At 43.0% G+C, this 22,886-nt stretch overlaps 1 long non-coding RNA gene across 1 annotated transcript in view; it reads left to right on the top strand.

Annotated features, from left to right (window-relative positions):
* Window positions 1-22,886, top strand: part of LOC139373583 (uncharacterized) — a 68,622-nt gene that overhangs the window by 9,016 nt on the left and 36,720 nt on the right. Inside the window, exon 2 of the long non-coding RNA XR_011627588.1 lies at window positions 579-658. This is a non-coding gene — a long non-coding RNA (uncharacterized lncRNA). The remainder of the gene's footprint in view (window positions 1-578; window positions 659-22,886) is intronic.

Here is a 22,886-nt window from a genome sequence, read left to right as displayed (position 1 = left end):
TGGCTTCAATACAAGACCTCAAAGGCTCATGGTTATGACCACTTCCGGAGGGAGTCCTCCAACCTATCAGTGCTTTTGCAGCATGAACTGACATGTTGTCCATCCAATCAAAGGTTCAGAGAATGAAAAGATGACGCCGAAGAACATGGCTGACATTTTACATTCTCCCAACCAATTGTGCAATAAAAAATAAAAAAATTGCGTTTTGTGTAACTTATTTTTTAACTTATTGTGAATATAATGTTGCTGCTACCGTCTCCTATGATCGAAAATAACTTTTGGACATCAGAAAAGCAATTACTCACCCCGGACTTTTTACTTTAAAGAGTCTGACGAAAAGGATATCCTGCTTTCACTGGAACAGGACCAGATCCACGCCTTTTGCGTGAAGAAAAGACGCCAGAAAAGTGAATGCAGATTGGGGATCCTTCTGAGAATCTGGAGGCGAGCGAGCAAACTCCCAATGCCTTCCATTCTCCTTGCTAACGTGCAATCGTTGGAAAATACAACTGATGACCTATTATTAAGATTATCCTACCAATGGGACATTAAAAACTGTAACATCTTATGTTTCACAGAGACGTGGCTGAACGAAGAAACGGACAATATAGAGCTGGCGGGATTTTCCATTCACCGGCAGAACAGAACCTCTCCTCTGGTAAGACGAGGGGTGGGGGTGTGTGTCTTATTGTCAATAACAGCTGGTGCGCGATGTCTAATATTAAAGAAGTCTCGAGGTATTGCTTGACTGAGGTAGATTACCTTATGATAAGCTGTCGACCACACTATCTATCAAGAGAGTTCTCATCTGTATTATTCATAGCTGTCCATTTACCACCACAAAGCGAAGCTGGCACTAAGACTGCTCTCAATCAACTCTATAAGGCCATAAGCAAAGAAGAAAATGCTCACACAGAGGCGGCGCTCCTAGTGGCTGGGGACTTTAATGCAGGCAAACGTAAATCAGTTTTACCAAATATTTACCAGCATGTCACATGTGCAACCAGGGGGGAAGAAATCCTCGACCACCTTTACTCCACACACAGAGATGCGTACAAAGCTCTCCCCCGCCCACCATTTGGCAAATCTGACCATAATTATATCCTCCTGATTCCTGCTTAGAAGAAAAAACTAAAGCAGGAAGTACCAGTGATTCGCTCAATTACAGAAGTGGTCAGATGATGCGGATGCTGCACTACAGGACTGTTTTGCTAGCACAGACTGGAATATGTTCCGGGATTCCTCCAATGGCATTGAGGAATACACCACCTCAGTCATCGGCTTTATCAATAAGTGCATTGATGATGTTGTCCCCACAGTGACTGTACATACAAATCCCAACAGATCCACAGATGACGCAATCTCAATCGCACTCCACACTGCCCTTTCTCAACTGGACTAAAGGAACACCTATGTGAGAATGCTGTTCATTGGCTACAGCTCAGCGTTCAACATCATAGTGCCCACGAAGCTCATCACTAAGCTAAGGACTCTGAGACTAAACACCTCCCTCTGCAACTGGATCCTGGACTTCCTGACGGGCCGCCCCCAGGTGGTAAGTGTAGGCAACAACACGTCTGCCACGCTGATCCTTAACACTGGGGCCCCACAGGGGTGTGTACTTAGTCCCCTCCTGCACTCCCTGTTCACCCATGACTGCGTGGCCAATCACGACTCCAACACCATCTTTAAGTTTGCTGACGACACAACAGTGGTAGGCCTGATCACCGACAACGATGAGACGGCCTATAGGGAGGAGGTCAGAGAACTGGCAGTGTGGTGCCAGGACAACAACCTCTCCCTCAATGTGAGCAAGACAAAGGAGCGGATCGTGGACTACAGGAAAAGGCAGGCCGAACAGGCCCCCAATAACATTGACGAGGCTGTAATGGAGCGGGTCAAGCATTTCAAGTACCTTGGTGTCCACATCACTAACAAACTATCTTTGTCCAAACATACCAAGACAGTCGTGAAGAGGGCAAAACCTTTTCCCCCTCAGGAGACATGGGTCCCCAGATCCTCAAAAGGTTCTACAGCTGCACCATCGAGAGCATCCTGACCGGTTGCATCACCGCCTGGTATGGCAACTGCTCGGCATCTGACCGTAAGGCGCTACAGAGGGTAGATACATCACTGGGGCTAAGCTTCCTGCCATCCAGGACCTATATAATAGGCGGTGTCAGAGGAAAGCCCATAAAATTGTCAGAGACTCCAGTCACCCAAGTTATAGACTGTTTTCTCTGCAATCGCACGGCAAGTGGTACGGGAGCGCCAAGTCTCGGACCAAAAGGCTCTTCAACATCTTCTACCCCCAAGCCATTAGACTGTTGAACAATTCATAAAAATCGCCATCAATTTACATTGACCCCCCCCCCCCCCCCCCCTTCATGTACAGATTACCTCAACTAGCCTGTACCCCTGCACACTGACTCGGTACCGGTGCCCCCTGTATATAGCCTCGTTATTCATATTCTTGTTGTGTTACTTTTTATTATTACTTTTTATTTTAGCCTACCTGGTAAATATTTTCTTCTTCTTGAACTGTACTGTTGTTAAGGGCTTGTAAGTAAGCATTTCATGGTAAAGTTTACAATTGTTGTATTCGGCGCATGTGGCAAATAAAGTTTGATTTGATTTTGATTTGAATCTAGTACTGAAAGCATAAGCTACAGCTAGATAGCACTGCAGTGTATAAAATGTGGTGAGTAGTTGATTCAAAGAGAGAGAAAGACAATAGTTGAACAGTTTGGAGTTTTAGGCTGGGTTTCTGCATACCACTTTATGAGATCGGCTGATGTAAAAAGGGCTTTATAAATACATTTGATTGATTGACTGATTGATTTGAACAAATTAATTTATTCCTAAATTAAGGAGAAGCAAGAGCGAGAGAGCGAGTGCTAGCCCTATTTCTTAGTATATTGTTTTTTACTTTCACTTACTTAGCTAGTGTCAAATGCAACTAGTTGGTTTAACCTACGCAAACACCTGGCTCAAACAGAGAGGAATGCTAGTGTATGTTAGCCAGCTGACTATGGCTATCCAACACGGGAACTCTTCCAAGTCAATGTAATCTTTTGTTTTTTATAAATGTATTGCCACTGTGGCATGCAACTTCTAAACTGATTGCTGCTGATTCCACTGTGCTGCATGATTGTAGCGGGTTTACTAATGCTTTAGGTCTCGTAGCCAGTGGGGCAACTTTCAATGGGGGGACATGTCCACCCCACATTCTGAAAGCATGTTTGTCCCCCCCTAGTTTTATCATTGGCATGTGATACAAAACTGGGCAGCAGTGTGCCTTAGGACCATGCGGACACCTCCGAGACTGGTTGGTTAGGCTGTTTGGATTGTTTATCCTACTGAATAAAAAAAAGAGTATATATTTTTTAAACGTCTCCCCCACTTCTAAAACCAAAGTTGCTCCCCTGCTAGTAGCTATGTTAACTATGATGTGACAACGATGTAGGCTTTGTGTAGCAGTTAGCAGTCAAGATAGGTTTGGCTTGCCTGTTCATAGACAGCTGATGTGTGAAGTACCCAAGTAAAGGGAAAAGGTGAGAGGAGTAGAGTGCATAGATAGATGCGAGAAGGAATTGTTTGTGCATGAAAGTGAATTGTGTTTGTGTGTGATCAGGGGTGTATTCATTGTGCCGATTCTGTTGCAAAACGTTTCTTAAACGGAAGCAAATGGAACGTAATGGGGAAAAACATACCTGAATTTGTCCAATAAAAACTCTTGTTTGCAACTGTTTGACTCATGATTACACCCTAGATCAGAGTTTCCCAAAGTCGGTCCTGGGGCACCTTGTGGGTGTACGTTTTGGTTTTTGCCCTAGCACAACACATCTGATTCAAATCATCAAAGCTTGATGGTGAGTTGATTATTTGAATCAGCTGTAAAGTGTTAGGGCAAAAACCAAAACATGCACCCAGTGGAGGCCCCAGGGCCGACTTTGGGAAACGCTGCCCTAGATCAGCTAGATGCAGGCAAGAGTGTGCAAGGCGGTATTGCATGTGTCACTGTCTGTCACCTTGATTACTCAAAATTCCCTCGACCTGTGAACCTACGTTGTAAACATTCATTCATAGGCTAGGTTGTAGCAACCTCATGATGAGTAGAGAAAAAATGTTTGTATCGTGTAGTAGCCTAAACCTATTAATGTTACATTTAACTGGGTGAATGGAATATGAATGACAGTCATCCAATATGCTGTAATAGAAATAAGACCATGTTTAAAAATGTAATCCTCCTCCCTCATCTTAAACAGCACCAATCGCCACTGAAATGCCCCATATAGAAAAATCATTGAGCTCTCATATATCTGTGTGTGCTCATGAGGCCTGAAGGAAGGAAGCAGGCAGCATTGAGCCGTTCTAGAATAGAAGACTGCCTGCCTGCTGGCGCACACCTGCTGTGAGCTGGTCTCCTTCTCGTCCTCCTTTTTTCCCTTCTCCTCCCTTCTTTCCTTCTCTACCCTTCCTTCTCCCCCTCCCTCCTTTTCTCCCTTCCCTCCTTCTCTCCCTCCCTTACTCCCCTTCTCCCTCTCCCTCTCCCACTTTCTCTCCCCTCCCACTTCTCTCACCCTGCCATGTTTCCTTGAGCTGCAGTGAGAGAGCAGTTGGGCCATGTCTTTATTTGTGTTCCCCCTGCTTCCTCTTTATTGTTGTGTAGAGAGAGAGCAAAAGAGAGAGCGCACCCTGCCCCTCCCCCACCCCTTCAACCCCAGAGCCCTGCATAGTGCTTCATGCCAAGCAACATGAGATGCTCCCTCTTTCTATCTCTATTTCCTAGATTCCTTGTTTTTCTAGTTGGGGGCTCTCATACCATTGTATGGTGGCTCAGGAGGACCAGGTGGTCTCTGCTTTTTATATTTGGTGGTTTATTATTTGTTGTATCTTTAATAATGAAGAAATATTTTCTAATAGAGTGAAAGGGTATATTTTAGTAGCCAGACAGACTCTCTCAAAGACCAGAACATTTCAAATTCACCAGGAAATAGAAATATCATCAATCTCCCTTTATAAGATATGAAATTCAATCATTATCAAGATGTATGCAATGAATGAAGGACTTATGATTGCTGTTGTGATAATAACAACAACAACAAACATATATTGTACATTTTTTCAAATGTCTCTGAAGTGGTTCTCCTTGGTCCATGAGATCCCAAATGAAGTGTAGGCTACTCCTGTCCTCGGTATGGTTTTAAAGACCCACTGCACATTGTGTGGGTTGCACAAGTTACAGGCCTATACTATAACTCTGCAATTAGGCTATTGTTAAAGGCATTTAGGCCATACTTTTCTGAACTGTATGGGGTCCCTGTCCTTAGTACACCCACTACACAATCAAAAATAACGCGGTAAGCAGAATATTGCTAAATGATACCACAACATGCCTAGGAAAATATCCCTACAGTTTTTTGTTTGTTCCACAATTAACATGAGAGTAAGCTAAGTCCACTAGGACCTTGTGTTATTGCCGTTAGACATGGGTTCAAATTGAATTTGTTTTCTTTTAAATACTTTAGCTCTACTTGATTGAGGTTGTCTGGTGCAATGTAACCAATCGAACAGTCCCAAAAGTCCAAAACCCACCATCTGGCACTCCAGTCAGGCTCAAGCAAACGTTCAAATTTGTATGATTTCAAATACTATTTGAACCCAGGTCTGATTGCTGCTGCTGTTGTGGTGGAGCTTGATGGTGAAGAACACAGCTATTAATACTGCTGCTTCCTCTGGGGCCCAGGCTCGCTCGCTCGCTCGCTCACTCGCTCACTCGCTCACACACACACACACACACACACACACACACACACACACACACACACACACACACCAGGCCCAATCAGACAGGAAGTGTACAGTGTTGTTTTTAAAGGTTCCCTCAGGCTGCAGAGGATGACATTGTACTTTGGGCTCCTTTAAAAACAAACATGACATGGTCAGGGTATTTCTGCACTGTAACTACGATTATCTTTGGAAAAGTAGAAATGAGTTTGATGTAGGCTACTGTATGTCAAACCAGTCACTTTCACTGGAATTTTAACTGAATTAAATTAAATACAGACATCTGACATTACTTTCCACTGGTGACCCTTGTAGATATTTCTAGACAACTAACATTCACATGGCAAGAATAACTTCCAAAAGTGAATCAATTTCAACATGCATTGTAAAGAAGACATTAATTATTTAACTTTCAATAACTTTTCAAGAAACCAGAAAACAAGTGTTTTTTTCTACATAAAGCTAGTCTACACATGCTGTATGTCATTAGCTACATGCATTTCCCAAGGCTTGGGTAGATTACTTTCTAAATCTAATCTGTTACAATTACCTGTCCAAAATTGTAATCAGTAATGTAAGTTTTGGATTACCCAAACTCAGTAACGTAATCTGATTACCTTCAGTTACTTTTGGATTAGAATAAAATAAAACGGATCCATCAAACACATTTGGCGTGTTATCATAGTGGTTTCTGATTTGTGGTCAGACTCGCTCAGTTGAAACAAACTTAACCTGTTTGGGCTAGCATTTTCACGTTCGGATGAAAAGCGTGGCCAGAGTAAAATTCCTGCTACTTAGTCCCAGAAGCTAAGATATGCATATTATTAGTATATTTGGATAGAAAACACTCTGAAGTTTCTAAAACTGTTTGAATGATGTCTGTGAGTATAACAGAACTCATATGGCAGGCGAAAATCTGAGAAAGAATCCAAGCAGGAAGTGGGAAATCTGAGGTTTGTAGTTTTTCAAGTCATTGCCTATCAAATATACAGTGTCTATGGGGTCATATTGCACTTCCTAAAGCTTCCACTGGATGTCAACAGTCTTTAGAACCTTGTTTGATGCTTCTACTGTGGAGAATGAAGGAAGGAGAGCTCTTTGAGTCAGGTGTCTAGCAGAGTGGCATGAGTTGATCACGCAGGTTCACGTGAGAATGACCTGCGTTCCACTGCAATTCTACAGACAAAGGAATTCTCCAGTTGAAACATTATTGAAGATGTATGTTAAAAACACCCTAAAGATTGATTCTATACTTTGTTTGACATGTTTCTACGGACTGTAACGGAACTTTTTGACTTTTCGTCTGGACCTAGTTATCGCGCGTCATGAATTGGATTTGTGAACTCAAGGCGCGAACAACAAGGAGGTATTTGTACATAAATGATGGACTTCATCGAACTAAACAAACATTTATTGTGGAACTGGAATTCCTGGGAGTGCATTCCCATTAAGATCATCAAAGGTAAGTGAATATTTATAATGCTATTTCTGACCTCTGTTGACACCACAACATGGCGGGTATCTGTTTTGCTTGTTTTGGTCTCTGAGCGCCGTACTCAGATTATTGCATGGTTTGCTTTTTCCTTAAAGCTATTTTGAAATCTGACAAAGCGGTTGCATTAAGGAGAAGTATATCTATAATTCTGTGCATAATACTTGTATCTTTTATCAAAGTTTATTATGAGTATTTCTGTAAATTGATGTGGTTCTGTGCAAATTCATGGGATGTTTTGGAGGCAAAGCCAAATGTAAACTGAGGTTTTTGGATATAAATATGAACTTGATCGAACAAAACATACATGTATTGTGTAACATGTTGTCCCGGGAGTGTCATCTGATGAAGATCATCAAAGGTTAGTGATTAATTTTATCTCTATTTCTGCTTTTTGTGACTCCTATCTTTGGTTGGAAAATGGCTGTATGCTTTCTGTGACTAGCTGCTGACCTAACATAATGATATGTTGTGCTTTTGCCGTAAAGCATTTTTGAAATCGGACACTGTGGTTGGATTAACGAGAAATGTATCTTTAAAATGGTGTCTAATACGTGTATGCTTGAGAAATTTGAATTATGAGATTTCTGTTGTTTGAATTTGGCACCCTGCAATTTCACTGGCTGTTGGCGAGTGGTTCTGCTAGCGGAACAGCGGAATCCCGTTCCCAGACAGGTTAAACTTGCGCCGTTTTTCAATGCTGAATTGAATGTCATTGAGAAAAGGTGCCGATGTATTTTTTCGCAAACAGTCTTTCTGAATTTAAAAGTAATCCAAGAAATAATAATCTAGTTTTTAAAAAGTATCTGTAATCTGATTATAATATTTTAGCTGGTAACGTAAATGGCAAGTGTAGTCAGATTACATGTAATCAGTTACTCCCCAAACCTGCATTTCCCCTACTTGTCTTAGCTGTAGTTTCAGTTCAGCCTGAGTGATTGATAACCAGTCTAATGTCAACACATTTTCAATTATCCATTTGGCTCAGGACACCCTGCTGCTGCTCTGTCCTCTAGCTCCCAATGCATTGTGGGGAGGTAAATAAACATGGCTAGGGGAGGGAGGGGGAGGGGAGGAGGAGTGTGGAGAGATGAGGGAGGAGGAGGAGTAGGAGGAGGAGGAGGAGGAGGAGTAAGGGAGTCCAATGTTTAACCTCCACAACAGCCTTCCAAAGTATCTGATAACGTTGGAACATGCAGGGGAAAAAACAAGCAAATAATTGTAAACCATTGCTGGAAGCCAAAGTATAAAAGTGAAGAAACGGTCCAGAACCCACTTTGATATAGTCACATCATGTGATATTACGATAAAACAGTTTTTATTTTTTTAATCTTTCACATGCAGCATGTCCTAGTTCTAGCTAGCAGCCATGCACAACAGACGTTTCAGTCCGAAAACGTGTTTTATCTGTGAAAGAACACTGAACAACAACCTAAATATCAACTGCAAGCAGCCTTCCTGCCAAAAGGCTGTCAAGCCAAAGCTTCAGAGCCCAGAGCTGAGTCATTCAGTGCGTCCCAAATGGCCCCCTATTCCCTTTATGGTGCACTACTTTTGACCAGGGCCCATAGGGTTTTGGTCAAAAGTAGTGTACTAAATAGGAACCTCATACCATTTGGGACGCAAACACTGTTATTGCTGCGTGAGCGTAGGCCAGCCAGCCCACCAGCCGCTTTGACAACAGCGTCTCCATGGTGATCCCCAGGGAAAGGTCATGAACCGACAGGCTCGGAATGTTTGAAGGTCTGGCCGATTGGCCTGTTGGCTATTTACGCAGATGACACAGGACAGAGTAGAAAGCAGTGGAGGACTGGATATGGCCTGTAGTCTGTTTCCCTAGTTGTTCTGTTTCTTCCCAATTTTTGTATGTATATCCACATTTAATATGATCATTTCCTTTTAGACAATGATGATTGCCCAGATTATTGGATGCAGAATGTTGGTTGTCTTTTCACAGCGACACAATTACACAATCTTGTCAATCTAAGTAGTCACAAAGTAGTCATCCTATGATATATTCCCCTTTTATCTCGCATGTTGAATCTTGGCTTTTATAAAGATATGCAAGCCAGCAGTTATGTAGCCCAAAGCTGTAGCCACTATAACAGCATGACAATGCAATTGTGTAGAGTGTGTATAACAGTTATCGTCTTCTAAAGCAGAACGATTTGTTCAAGGGCCAGGGACTCTGAGGTACTCTATGGAATGTACTGGTCCTGCAGGAACTATAACAGAGATAGAGAGATTGAGAGACGCAGAGACAAGGTAGAACTGGAATTGCAGTGTGAAAATGGAGGGGTGAGAAAGATCCAAACGACCAATGGACAGACTGATCAACCAAACGTCTGTCTGTCTGTTTGTCTGTCTGTCTGACAGAAAGACAGATAGACATTTAGACAGTGTAACAGATAGATAAACATACACTACCAGCCAAAAGTTTTAGAACACATACTCATTTAAGGGTTTTTCTTTATTTTTACACTATATTTTACTTCTATATTGTAGAATAATAGTGAAAACATCAAAACTATGAAATAACACATATGGACTCATGTAGTAACCAAAAAAGTGTTAAACATATATTTTATATTTGAGCATTTTTCTACGTCTGGCCATGCTTTCCACCTGGCTACCCCAACCCCAGGTCAACAACTCTGCACCCCCCACAGCAACTTGCCCAAGCCCCCCCCCCCCCCCCCCCCCCGCTTCTCCTTCACCCAAATCCAGATAACTGATGTTCTGAAAGAGCTGCAAAATCTGGACCCCTACATATCAGCTGGGCTAGACAATCTGTACCCTCTCTTTCTAAAATTATTCATTATTTCAAAAAGTACTAATATTATAATTTCAACCCCTATTACTAGCCTGTTCAACCTCTCTTTTGTATTGTCTGAGATCCCTGAAGATTGGAAAGCTGCCCCGGTCATCCCTCTCTTCAAAGGGGGAGACACTCTGGACCCAAACTGTTACAGACCTATATCCATCCTGCCCTGCCTTTCTAAAGTCTTCCAAAGCCATCTTAACAAAGCATTTGATTCCCACTGTACCTTCTCCGCTATGCAATCTGGTTTCCAAGCTGGTCATGGGTGCACCTCAGCCACTCTCAAGTTCCTAAACTATATCATAACCGACATCGATATAAGACAGTACTGTGCAACCGTCTTCATCGACCTGGCCAAGGCTTTCGACTCTGCATTCTTATCGGCAGACTCAATAGCCTTGGTTTCTCAAATGACTGCCCCGCCTGGTTCACCAACTACTTCTCAGATAGAGTTCAGTGTGTAAAATCAGAGGGCCTGTTGTCCGGACCTTTGGACCTCTCTCTCTATGTGGGTGCCACAGGGTTCAATTCTTGGGCCGACTCTTTTCTCTGTATATATCAATGATGTCACTCTTTCTGCTGGTGATTCTCTAATCTACCTCTACGCAGACGACACCATTCTGTATACATCTGGCCCTTCTTTGGACACTGTGTTAACAAACCTCCAAATGAGCGTCAATGCCATACAACACTCCTTCCATGGCCTCCAACTGCTCTTAAATGCTAGTAAAACTAAATGCATGCTCTTCAACCGATCGCTGCCCACACCCTCCCACCCGACTAGCATCACTACTCTGGACGGTTCTGACTTAGAATATGTGGACAACTATAAATACCTAGGTGTCTGGTGTCGTGTCTTTACTATCATTAACTGAAGACTGATAGTTTTTTATCAAAGATTCTCTGTAATTAGTTACTACGCGATCAACTGATTAATCACGTAACTAATTAACTAGGAAGTCAGGGCACCAAGGAAAAATATTCAGATTACAAAGTTATAATTTCCTAAAATAACCTTTCAGATATTTTATCTGATCAATTAATCTTCGAATTAATGAATTATTTACTTTATCTCACGTTAGTCTCATTCCAAACGTCGTAAATTGTTGGTTATCTGCACGAACCCAGTCTTCACTATGAGTCATCCATACATCAATTGTCTTAAATCATTTATTTATTACTAACTAAGTAAATCACAGAAATGCGTAAACAAACAAACAAGGTAAATGTAATGATAGGAGAATGTGCCCTAGTGGGCTAAACCGGCATGGCGGCTTGTTAGACAAAAGGGGAAGTGGGGGTCGACTAAGAAGTCACTACAAAGTGATAATTATAACAATTGAAATGCTAATCCTTTGCACATGAATGCTCACTCATTCGGGAACAATTGCAATCAATATACACTGCTCAAAAAAATAAAGGGAACACTAAAATAACACATCCTAGATCTGAATGAATGAAACATTCTTATTAAATACTTTTTTCTTTACATAGTTGAATGAGCTGACAACAAAATCACACAAAAACTATCAATGGAAATCAAATTTATCAACCCACGGAGGTCTGGATTTGGAGTCACACTCAAAATTAAAGTGGAAAACCACACTACAGGCTGATCCAACTTTGATGTAATGTCCTTAAAACAAGTCGAAATGAGGATCAGTAGTGTGTGTGGCCTCCACGTGCCTGTATGACCTCCCTACAATGCCTGGGCATGCTCCTGATGAGGTGGCGGATGGTCTCCTGATGGATCTCCTCCCAGACCTGGACTAAAGCATCCGCCAACTCCTGGACAGTCTGTAGTGCAATGTGGCGTTGGTGGATGGAGCGAGACATGATGACCCAGATGTGCTCAATTGGATTCAGGTCTGGGGAACGGGCGGGCCAGTCCATAGCATCAATACCTTCCTCTTGCAGGAACTGCTGACACACTCCAGCCACATGAGGTCTAGCATTGTCTTGCATTAGGAGGAACCCAAGGCCAACCACACCAGCATATGGTCTCACAAGGGGTCTGAGGATCTCATCTCGGTACCTAATGGCAGTCAGGCTACCTCTGGTGAGCACTCTGTGCGGCCCCCCAAAGAAATGCCACCCCACACCAAGACTGACCCACCGCCAAACCGGTCATGCTGGAGGATGTTGCAGGCAGCAGAACGTTCTCCACGCCGTCTCCAGACTCTGTCACGTCTGTCACATGTGCTCAGTGTGAACCTGCTTTCATCTGTGACGAGCACAGGGCGCCAGTGGCGAATTTGTGTGTGTGTGTGCTGCATGTGAATTCTCTGGCAAATGCCAAATGTCCTGCACGGTGTTGGGCTGTAAGCACAACCCCCACCTGTGGACGTCAGGCCCTCATATTACCCTCATGGAGTCTGTTTCTGACCGTTTGAGCAGACACATGCACATTTGTGGCCTTCTGGATAGCATTTTGCAGGGCTCTGGCAGTGCTCCTCCTGCTCCTCCTTGCACAAAGGCAGAGGTAGCGGTCCTGTTGCTGGACCTCCACGTCTCCTGATGTACTGGCCTGTCTCCTGGTAGCGCCTTCATGCTCTGGACACTATGCTGACAGATACAGCAAACCTTCTTGCCACAGCTCGCATTGATGTGCCAACCTGGATGAGCTGCACTACCTGAGCCACTTGTGTGGGTTGTAGACTCCGTCTCATGCTACCACTAGAGTGAAAACACCACCAGCATTCACAAGTGACCAAAACATCAGCCAGGAAGCATAGGAACTGAGAAGTGGTCTGTGGTCCCCACCTGCAGAACCACACCTTTATTGTGGGTGTCTTGCTAATTGCCTATAATTTCCACCTGTTGTCTATTCCATTTGCACAACAGCATGTGAAATTTATTGTCAATCAGTGGACAGTTTGATTTCACAGAAGTGTGATTGACTTGGAGTTACATTGTGTTGTTTAAGTGTTCCCTTTATTTTTTTGAGCAGTGTATATATTTACGCTCAGTGTGTCGTCTTGATCGCTGGTGAAAAGTTAATTTATTTTGTAGAATTGTCCGTCTCTCTCACCCTCTCTCTCTCGGTTGTGGTTAGAGGGGATTGTTCAAAGTGACATTCGTTATAGAATGTTCTTTGCGTTCAATGATGCCGAATTCCTAGCTGCAGACTAGTAATCAATATCAAAGACTTGTTCTTATTCTGTCGGTATCGATAGTCTAAGAGTTTAACCATGTGGTATGGTTAAAAGATTCAGCAATGGTCTATAACCTTTGTCCTCCTAATGGAGAAAAACATGGTCTGCAACCTTTAGCCATCTCGTAATTGAGGTAAGCTCGGTCTGCTGATAATTTCTCAAAGTTGGGTTTTAATTCGGAATGGCAGAAAATGGGCTGTCCCAGGAAGCCTGACCCTAACTGGGCTCAGGGGCGGTCCTCTGATTTAGTTCAAATCAAAATGGAATTGTATTTTTCTTCATTAAACAGTCCAAAATCATATTACACAATTATAAAAACAGTATCATACTCACTCATTCATCTTATACAACAATTAGATGTAAACCTCATATCTGAGGTTATTATATAAACAGCGTTATGGTAATGTGGCCACACCGTCTCCCATGAGCTTCCCCAAGTTGTGACAAACGGACCAGTTCGTAGCTGGATTCTTCACCGATCTTTTATACTTTCTCCGGAACATGAAATTTGTTCGTACCTCAATTTCTGTGAGGTGGAAGGAATTCCTTTGTTCTCCATGAAAATCTACTCTCTCTATACTGTGTGTCCATGAGAAGATTCTCAGGAATTTACGAAGTCTCTCTGACCACAGCAACCTAGTTGAAGGAGGAAAGGAGGAGGCAGGGATAGGGGGATGGGCTTGCTATACCCAAAGAGGCTAACGTCATGACACTGGTTAGACTGTATCTCTCCTTCCCGACTCACATTAATCATCTCCATTCCAAAATTAAATCTAGCATCGACTTCCTATTTTGCAACAAAGCCTACTTCACTCATGCTGCTAAATATACCCTAATAAAACACCCACCCGTAGCACGCGCTCCAGCAGTTATATTTCACTGGTCATCCCCAAAGCTAACACCTCCTTTGCCCGCCTTTCTTTCCAGTTCTCTGCTGCCAATGACTGGAACAAATTGCAAAAATCATTGAAGCTGGAGACTTATATCTCCCTCACTAACTTTAAGCATCAGCTGTCAGAGCAGCTTAACAATCACTGCACCTGCCTCCCGGGTGGCGCAGTGGTTAAGGGCGCTGTACTGCAGCGCCAGCTGTGCCATCAGAGCCTGGGTTCGCGCCCAGGCTCTGTCGTAACCGGCCGCGACCGGGAGGTCCGTGGGGCGACGCACAATTGGCCTAGCGCGCCCGGGTTAGGGAGGGCTTGGTCGGTAGGGGTGTCCTTGTCTCATCGCGCACCAGCGACTCCTGTGGCGGGCTGGGCGCAGTGTGCGCTAACCAAGGTGGCCAGGTGCACGGTGTTTCCTCCGACGCATTGGTGCGGCTGGCTTCCGGGTTGGATGTGCGCTGTGTTAAGAAGCAGTGCGGCTTGGTTGGGTTGTGTATCGGAGGACGCATGACTTTCAACCTTCGTCTCTCCCGAGCCCGTACGGGAGTTGTAGCGATGAGACAAGATAGTAGCTACTACAACAATTGGATACCACAAAATTGGGGAGAAAAAGGGGTAAAAAATAATAATAAAATGTAAAAAAAATAAATAAAAAAAAATCACTGCACCTGTACACAGCCCATCTGTAAATAGCCCACACAACTACCTCACCCCCATATTGTATCCCTACTTGCACATCATCATCTGCACATCTATCACTCCAGTGTTAATGCTAAATTGTAATTACTTCACCACTATGGCCTATTTATTGCCTTACCTCCCTAATCTTACAACATTTGCACACACTGTATATAGATTTTTTCTATTGTGTTATTGACTCTACGTTTGTTCATCCCATGTGTAACTCTGTGTTGTTGTTTTTGTCCAACTGCTTTGCTTTATCTTGGCCAGGTCGCAGTTGTAAATGAGAACTTGTTCTCCACTGGTCTACCTGGTTAAATAAAGGTGAAATAAATATTTTTTTTAATGAGTAGGTGTTCTAAAACTTTTGACCATTAGTGTACAGTGGGACTGTGAGTTAAGTGGGACTGTGAGTTAAGTGTAAGTCAGTCAGTCAGTCAGGAGTTGGTCAGGTGGGTGGTATGTGAGGGTGGTGACATTAAGCCAAGATCATGAATCATTGAGTAGCCCAATTAACAGTGTGGCAGCTCCACGGAGTGGGAGCTCAGCTCAGCTCTGGGAATAAGCGCTGATAACAGCTGAAGGTGCAGGCGTGGCAGTCGCCTCAAGCCACAGATGGGCCAAACATAACACAATAATCACGGAGATGTGTGTAGTTAAGAGCCAACCCCAGTCCCCGAACATTAAAGAAGATTCTTTTCAATTCAGTCAATTTTGTATTTTAGATTATTTTCCTATGAGGATTTTTCAATAAATTCACCCCAACCATGACCCCTAGGGAGAATGGGGAGTAGGGTCCTTCTTGTATATGCAGTAGAGGAGTTGGTATGTGTTACCATCCCAATGGGCAGGGTAGTGTGTAGTGGAGGCCTCCCTCCCACCACTCTCTTTGTGTTAAAGTGGGACTGGGAGGGAGCAATGTGGCCATGGACATCAGGGGACAAAAAGCTGGATGCACAGGAATCACAGAGAGACAATGCTTGTGGCAGAGCGAGAGAGCGCGCTCGCTACACACACACACACACACACACACACACACACACACACACACACACACACACACACACGCACACGCACACAAGAACACATGCATGCACGTACACATACTCTTTCTCTCCCCTCTCTCTCCCTCTTTGTCTCTCTCTCCGTCTCTCTTTCTCTTTGTCTCTCATTCTCTCTCTCTGTCTCGCTTTCTCTCCCCTCTGTCTCTCTCTTAATTCATTAGTGAAGTGTGGTGTACCCATTGACATCTCTCTGCTCTGCTCCTGAAGAGTCAGGCTTGGTTTGGGGCTTTTCCTTCTCTCTCCTTGACAAACAAAAGGCTGTGACACAGTCATTGTCAAACCACAATTGAGCCTCACTGCACAACAATTACACTGTGGTGATGCCTCATGCATAGCCACACAAGCCATGGACATATGCCGCCAGTGGCCTAATGAAGCCATGCGCGCACACACACACACACACACACACACACACACACACACACACACACACACACACACACACACACACACACACACACACACACACACACACACACACACACACACACACACACACACACACACACACACACACACACACGCAGCTTGGCTGTGCTGTGCTCACCACTCAGCACTAATCAATGCAAGGCTTAGCTGTGACAAGGCAGCAAAAGTCACACAGCAAATGCCAGCTTGTCTTTACATTACTGTGGAGATTAATGATATAAACTACTGCCAAAAAATTATGTAGTTGAAAACTAGAATTTTTACAAATAAAATAAATGTATAAACATTTGTTGTTGTTTTTCTCTCCGCATGGAGATACTGTGTAACATATGTTTAATGCATATCATTAATTAGTCTAATACAGAATTATAGGCCTTCATTAAATATAATATTAAGAAAACACGTCTACACACAGGAATGGTAAGGATTTGAAACACCAAGCTGCTCTGACATAACCAGGTGGCCTAGCAGTTAAGAGCGTTGGGCCAGTAACCGAAAGGTGGTTGGTTCAGGTGAAAAATCTATCGATGTGCCCCTGAGCAAGGTACTCAACCCTATTTGCTCCTGTAAGTCACTCTGGATAAGAGTCTCTGCTAAATGACTCAAATGTAAAGGTAAATATAAGACTTTTTACTTCAAAGTAGATAGCTAACTGGTACATTATTACATGACAACTCAGCTAGGGGGATTTCCACTGTCCTCAAAGGGCTCAATGGTAAAGTTTGCTTACATTGAATACCCCCTTAGATGGACACACAGAATCCAATTCAGGTGTTGCCCAGCTAGTGTCTCTCCTATTTCTAATGCATTGTATGTTCTCATACAAAGACAACTCTATGTGGGCAGCAGCAGTAGTCTGACTGCTGGTCTTCCCATGACCGGGCCGGGCTGACCGGCCATGTGTAACTCTATAGCAAAGTAACACACACACACACACACACACACACACACACACACACACACACACACACACACACACACACACACACACACACTTACTAACATTAAAACGGGGCGGGTGCCACAGCGACAGTGTCACGGCAACAGTGTAACGGACAGGCCTGTGTCATGGATAACACGACGTGACTGTTGCCTTCGACTGCTGTGTCAGACGTGTTAAGCAACAGGAACAGGGGGTGGGTCAGTGGACAGTAGAGTACAGGGCTTTGGGCTGGATTCCTCTAGAGCAAAGGGCAGGGCAACAGAATAGAACACAGTGATTCAATGAGATACTGCTATTTATCACATGCGCTGAATTCAACTTTACAGTGAAATGCTTGCTTACGAGCCCTTAACATACAGTACAGTTTTAAGAAAATAGAGTTACTAAATAAACTAAAGTCAAAAAAAGTAACACAATAAAATAACAATAACGAGGCTATATACAAGGGGTACTGGTAAGGAGTCAATGTGCGGGGGTACAGGTTAGTCGAGGTAATTGAGATAATTTGTACATGTAGGTAGGGGTAAAGTGACTATGCATAGATAATAAACAGCGAGTAGCAGCAGTGTAAAAAAAAAATGCAAATAGTCTGCGTGGCCATTTGATGAATTGTTCAGCAGTCTTACGGCTTGGGGGTAGAAGCTATTGAAGAACCTGACATTTGCAATGCATTAGAAGGTAAAGCCTCATTGGCCTTTTGTTTTTTTCCTGATTGGATTGTTGTCAGGCTGTAACTGTTGTTGACTACAACACACACACATACGCACACAAACAAACAACAAAGTGTAATGAGGGACATCAAACCCCCCAGTCAGTGCTGTGCGTATCAGCCACCTCCCTTTCCAAATGACCAGTAGTCCTTTCCCAACACACACTGTGGACTAATCAAGTACAGGGGTAGTTAAGGAAAACAATGAGAGGGGGTAGGATAGAGGGAAGGAGGGAGGGAGGGATAGAGGGATATGTGTCAGAGACAGAACAAAGACAACTCAATCTAACTGCAGATGACACACACACACACACACACACACACACACACAGTCTTGTACAACTAACCTTGTGGGACCAAACAATTAAGTCCCATTCAAAATCCTATTTTCCCTAACCCCTATCCCTAACCCGTACACAAACCGTAACCTTAACCCTAACCATAACACGAAAACCTAACTTTAATCCTAACCCTAAAACTAACCCTAGCTCCCAACCCTAAACCTAATTCTAACCCTAGCTCCTAGCTCCTAACCCTAAAACTAACCCTAAACCTAATTCTAACCCTAGCTCCTAACCCTAACACTAATTCTAACATTAACTCTAAACCCCATAGAAATAGCATTTGAACTTGTGGGGACCAACAAAACGTCCCCAGTTTGTCAAATTTTTGTTCATTTACTATTCTTGTGGGGACTTCTGGTCACCACAAGTATAGTTAAACACATCCACACGTGCAGTGGACCTGGACATGCCTGGCTGAGGCAAGGAGAGTAGGAGAGTAGGGTAGACACACTGTATAGCACAGAACATGAATACAGAATGAGTGAGTGAATGATTCTCCTTTGGCCCGTTTTACTGCGTTGAATGGTAGACTGTATAGTTCAGGGGCAAGACTTTGAGACACAATTGAGTACAGGCTAACGAGGGTGCTTGATAGAGTGATGTAAGTGATTCTCCTTTGGCCTGCTTTCAGTGCAGACTGCACGGAGGCCAGGCAGACGTGGAGAGGGAGTGGAGGAATTCACAGGTCCACCTTTGATCTATCTATCTATCTATCTATCTATCTATCTATAATATATGTAGCATCTATGTAGGGCATATATGTAGCATCTATGAAGAATATATGTAGCATCTATGTAGGGCATCTATGTAGAATATATGTAGGGCATCTATGCAGCATCTGTGTAGTGCATCTATGTAGCATATATGTAGGGCATCTATGTAGCATATATGTAGGGCATCTATGTAGCATCTATGTAGTACCTATATGTATCGTCTATTTAGGGCATCTATGTAGGGCATCTCTGTATCATCTCTGTAGGTCATCTATGTAGGGCATCTATGTAGGGCATCTATGTAGGGCATCTTTGTATCATCTATGTAGTGTATCTATGTAGCATATATGTAGGGCATCTATGTAGCATCTATGTAGTGCCTATATGTATCGTCTATTTAGGGCATCTATGTAGGGCATCTCTGTATCATCTCTGTAGGTCATCTATGTAGGGCATCTATGTAGGGCATCTATGTAGGGCATCTTTATATCATCTATGTAGTGTATCTATGTAGCATATATGTAGGGCATCTATGTAGCGTCTATTTAGGGCATTGAAGTGTACCTATGATGAAAATTACAGGCCTCTCTCATCTTTTTAAGTGGGAGAACTTGCACAATTGGTGGCTGACTAAATACTTTTTTGCCCCACTGTAGATGATACAAAGATGCCCTACATAGATGCCGTAAGTATATTCTACATAGACGCCCTACATAGATGAAACATAGATGCTACATAGATTCCCTACATAGATGATACATATATGCCCTACATGTAGGGCATCTCTGTAGGTCATCTATGTAGGGTGTCTATGCATCATCTATGTATCATATAAGTATCATCTATGTAGAGCATCTATGTAGGACATCTATGTTGCATCTATGTAGAATATATGTAGGGCATCTATGTAGCATCTATGTAGGGCATCTATGTTGCATCTATGTAGAATATTTGGAGGGCATCTATGTAGGGCATATATGTGTCATCTATGTATCGTCTATGTAGGGCATCTATGTAGGGCATCTATGCATCATCTAAGTATCATCTATGTAAAGCATCTATGTAGGGCATCTATGTTGCATCTATGTATAATATATGGAGGGCATCTATGGAGGTCATCTATGTGTCATCTATGTGTCATCTATGTATCGTCTATGTAGGGCATCTATGTGTCATCTATGTATCGTCTATGTAGGGAATCTATGTAGGGCATCTATGCATCATCTAAGTATCATCTATGTAGAGCATCTATGTAGGGCATCTATGCATCATCTAAGTATCATCTATGTAGAGCATCTATGTAGGGCATCTATGTAGCATCTATGTAGGCCATATATGTTGCATCTATGTAGAATATATGTAGGGCATCTATGGAGGGCATCTATGTAGTGCTTATGAATGTTCTATAATGCCTTATAAAGTTGGAACAAACAGATTAAAAATAACACATTCCAGTATTGATATTCTGTCCAATCTATATACTGTTCAGGTGTACTGCAAGAGAAAGTCATCTACCTTGGAAGAGGGGATAATTGCATTTCAGTGTTTATGTGGATAACTTGATCAGAGCTGAGGTGTGTTAAGGTAAGCCTGTTCGTGAAATCACACAGACAGAGGAATCAATATTGTGAAGGGCACATGTTACTGTGGTGTACGATAAGCCCTGCTGTTAGTGCCAATGTTATTTTACCATTCTTTCTCCACGTTACACCAAGTCAAATAAAAGTCTAATAAAGATGAAGGGTTGGCATCATGAAAAAGGCTTCAATCAACTGGAGCAGTGAGTGGAGAAAATAGATGGGTGAGTGCAGAGAACAGAGATAAAAAGAGGTGAAAACATAGATAGAAATGATCTTGTCCCTCCTCTCTTTCTCTCTCCTCTCATTCTCCCCTCCTCCCTGGTCCCTGTCAGTCCACTCAGTGTTGATTTCCATATCAATATTTGAGTGGTGCTGAATAATTTAAAGGCGTGTGGTGACACAACAGGATGGGAGGCAGAGTGGCACTTCCCTTGCCACCGCTAGCTAGCTCCTTATTGTGTGTTTACTGTGTGTGTGTGTGTGGGGGGGGGGGGGGGAGAAAAAGGATCTCAAATGCTCATGGGAGAAGAAAAAACCTGTTGGAAAACAGCCAGTAAGAACACTTGACGAAATGACAAAAATAAGTGACAATTTCTCTGAATTAAATACATTGCTTTGTATCAGCCTGGTTTGTAAGGTAGGTATATGCATTTTGTGTTGTGAGGCCAATGCACTGGCAATAACCTGATGAAGCAAGCCACCTTTGTGGAGAGTATACCAGTGATCACTGGCACACAGCTGAGAGAGAGAGAGTAGAGAGATTAGATATAGAGTAGAGGGAGAGAGAGCAAAGAGAGAGTAGAGAGAGCAGAGAGAGAGTAGAGAGAGAGCAGAGAGTAAAGAGAGAGAGAGTAGAGAGAGTAGTGGGAGTAGTGAGAGCAGAGAGAGAGTAGCGAGAGTAGAGAGAGTAGAAAGAGAGTAGAGAGTATAGGAAGAGAGAAAGAAAGAGTAGAGAGAGGGAGAGAGTATAGAAAGAGAGTAGAGAGAGGGAGAGTAGATAGTAGAGAGAGTAGAGAGTAGAGAGAGAGTACAGAGAGAGAGAAAGAAAGAGAGTAGATAGAGAGTAGAGAGAGAGTAGAGAGTAGAGTAGAAAGAGTGTAGATAGAGTATAGATTATATAGTCTGTAGAGAGAGAGTAGAGAGAGAGAGTAGAGAGAGAGTAGAGTAGAGAGAGAGAGTAGAGAGTAGCGAGAGAGAGAGAGATTAGAGAGAGACAGTAGATAGAGAGTAGAGAGAGTAGAGAGAGAGAGTAGGGAGTAAAGATAGCGAGGGAGTAGAGAGAGAGAGTAGAGAGAGAGTAGATCGATAGAGAGTAGAGCGAGTAGAGAGAGTAGAGAGAGAGTTGATAGAGCGATGAGACAGAGAGGAGAGAGATTAGAGAGAATAGATAGAACATAGAGAGAGAGAGTCGAGATAGAGAGCAGATAGAGAGTAGATAGAGAGTAGTTAGAGTGTAGAGAGAGAGATAGTCGAGAGAGTAGAGATAGAGAGAGAGAGTAGAGTAGGGAGTACATAGCTAGAGAGTAGAGAGAGAAGATAGAGTAGAGAGAGAGAGAGAAAGATAGTAGAGAGAGAGAAAGAGAGTAGAGAGAGAGTAGAGCGGGAGTAGAGAGAGAGAGAGAGAGTAGAGAGATGAGAGGAAGTACAGAAAGAGAGAAATAAAGAGAGTAGAGAGCGGGAGAGAGAGTAGAGAGACAGAGTGTGTAGAGAAAGAGTAGAGAGAGCAGAGAGAGTGTAGAGATAGAGAGAGAGTATAGAGAAAGAGAGTAGAGAGTAGAGAGAGTGTGCAGAGAGAAAGAAAGAAAGAGAGTCGGGAGAGAGAGAGTAGAGAGATTATATAGACAGTAGAAGAGAGTAGATAGAGAGTAGAGAGAGTAGAGAGAGAGTAGATAGAGAGTAGAGAAAGTAGATAGGGATTGGAGAGATAGCAGAGAGAGTAGAGAGATTATATAGACAGTAGAAGAAAGTAGAGAGAGTAGATAGAGAGTAGAAAGAGTAGAGAGAGGGAGATTAGAAAGAGAGAGAGAGTAGAGAGTTGAGAGTGAGCAGAGTAGAGAGAGTAGAGTGAGAGTGGAGAGAGTAGAGAGAGTAGAAAAAGTGGAGAGAGAGAGTAAAAGTTACTGAAAGTGGTGTAGGCGGTAAAACATCTGACATAATTAAATCAATGTATACTGGCAATATGTGCAGCATTAAAATTGATAGGAAAATAACATAATTCTTTAACCAGGGGCGGGGCCTTCGCCAGGGTTGCAATCTGAGCCCTGCACTCTTCAAAATTTAC

Source organism: Oncorhynchus clarkii, chromosome 18 (assembly GCF_045791955.1).
Source record: "Oncorhynchus clarkii lewisi isolate Uvic-CL-2024 chromosome 18, UVic_Ocla_1.0, whole genome shotgun sequence".
Lineage (NCBI taxonomy): Eukaryota > Metazoa > Chordata > Actinopteri > Salmoniformes > Salmonidae > Oncorhynchus > Oncorhynchus clarkii.
This window is presented reverse-complemented; position numbering and strand designations above follow the sequence as displayed.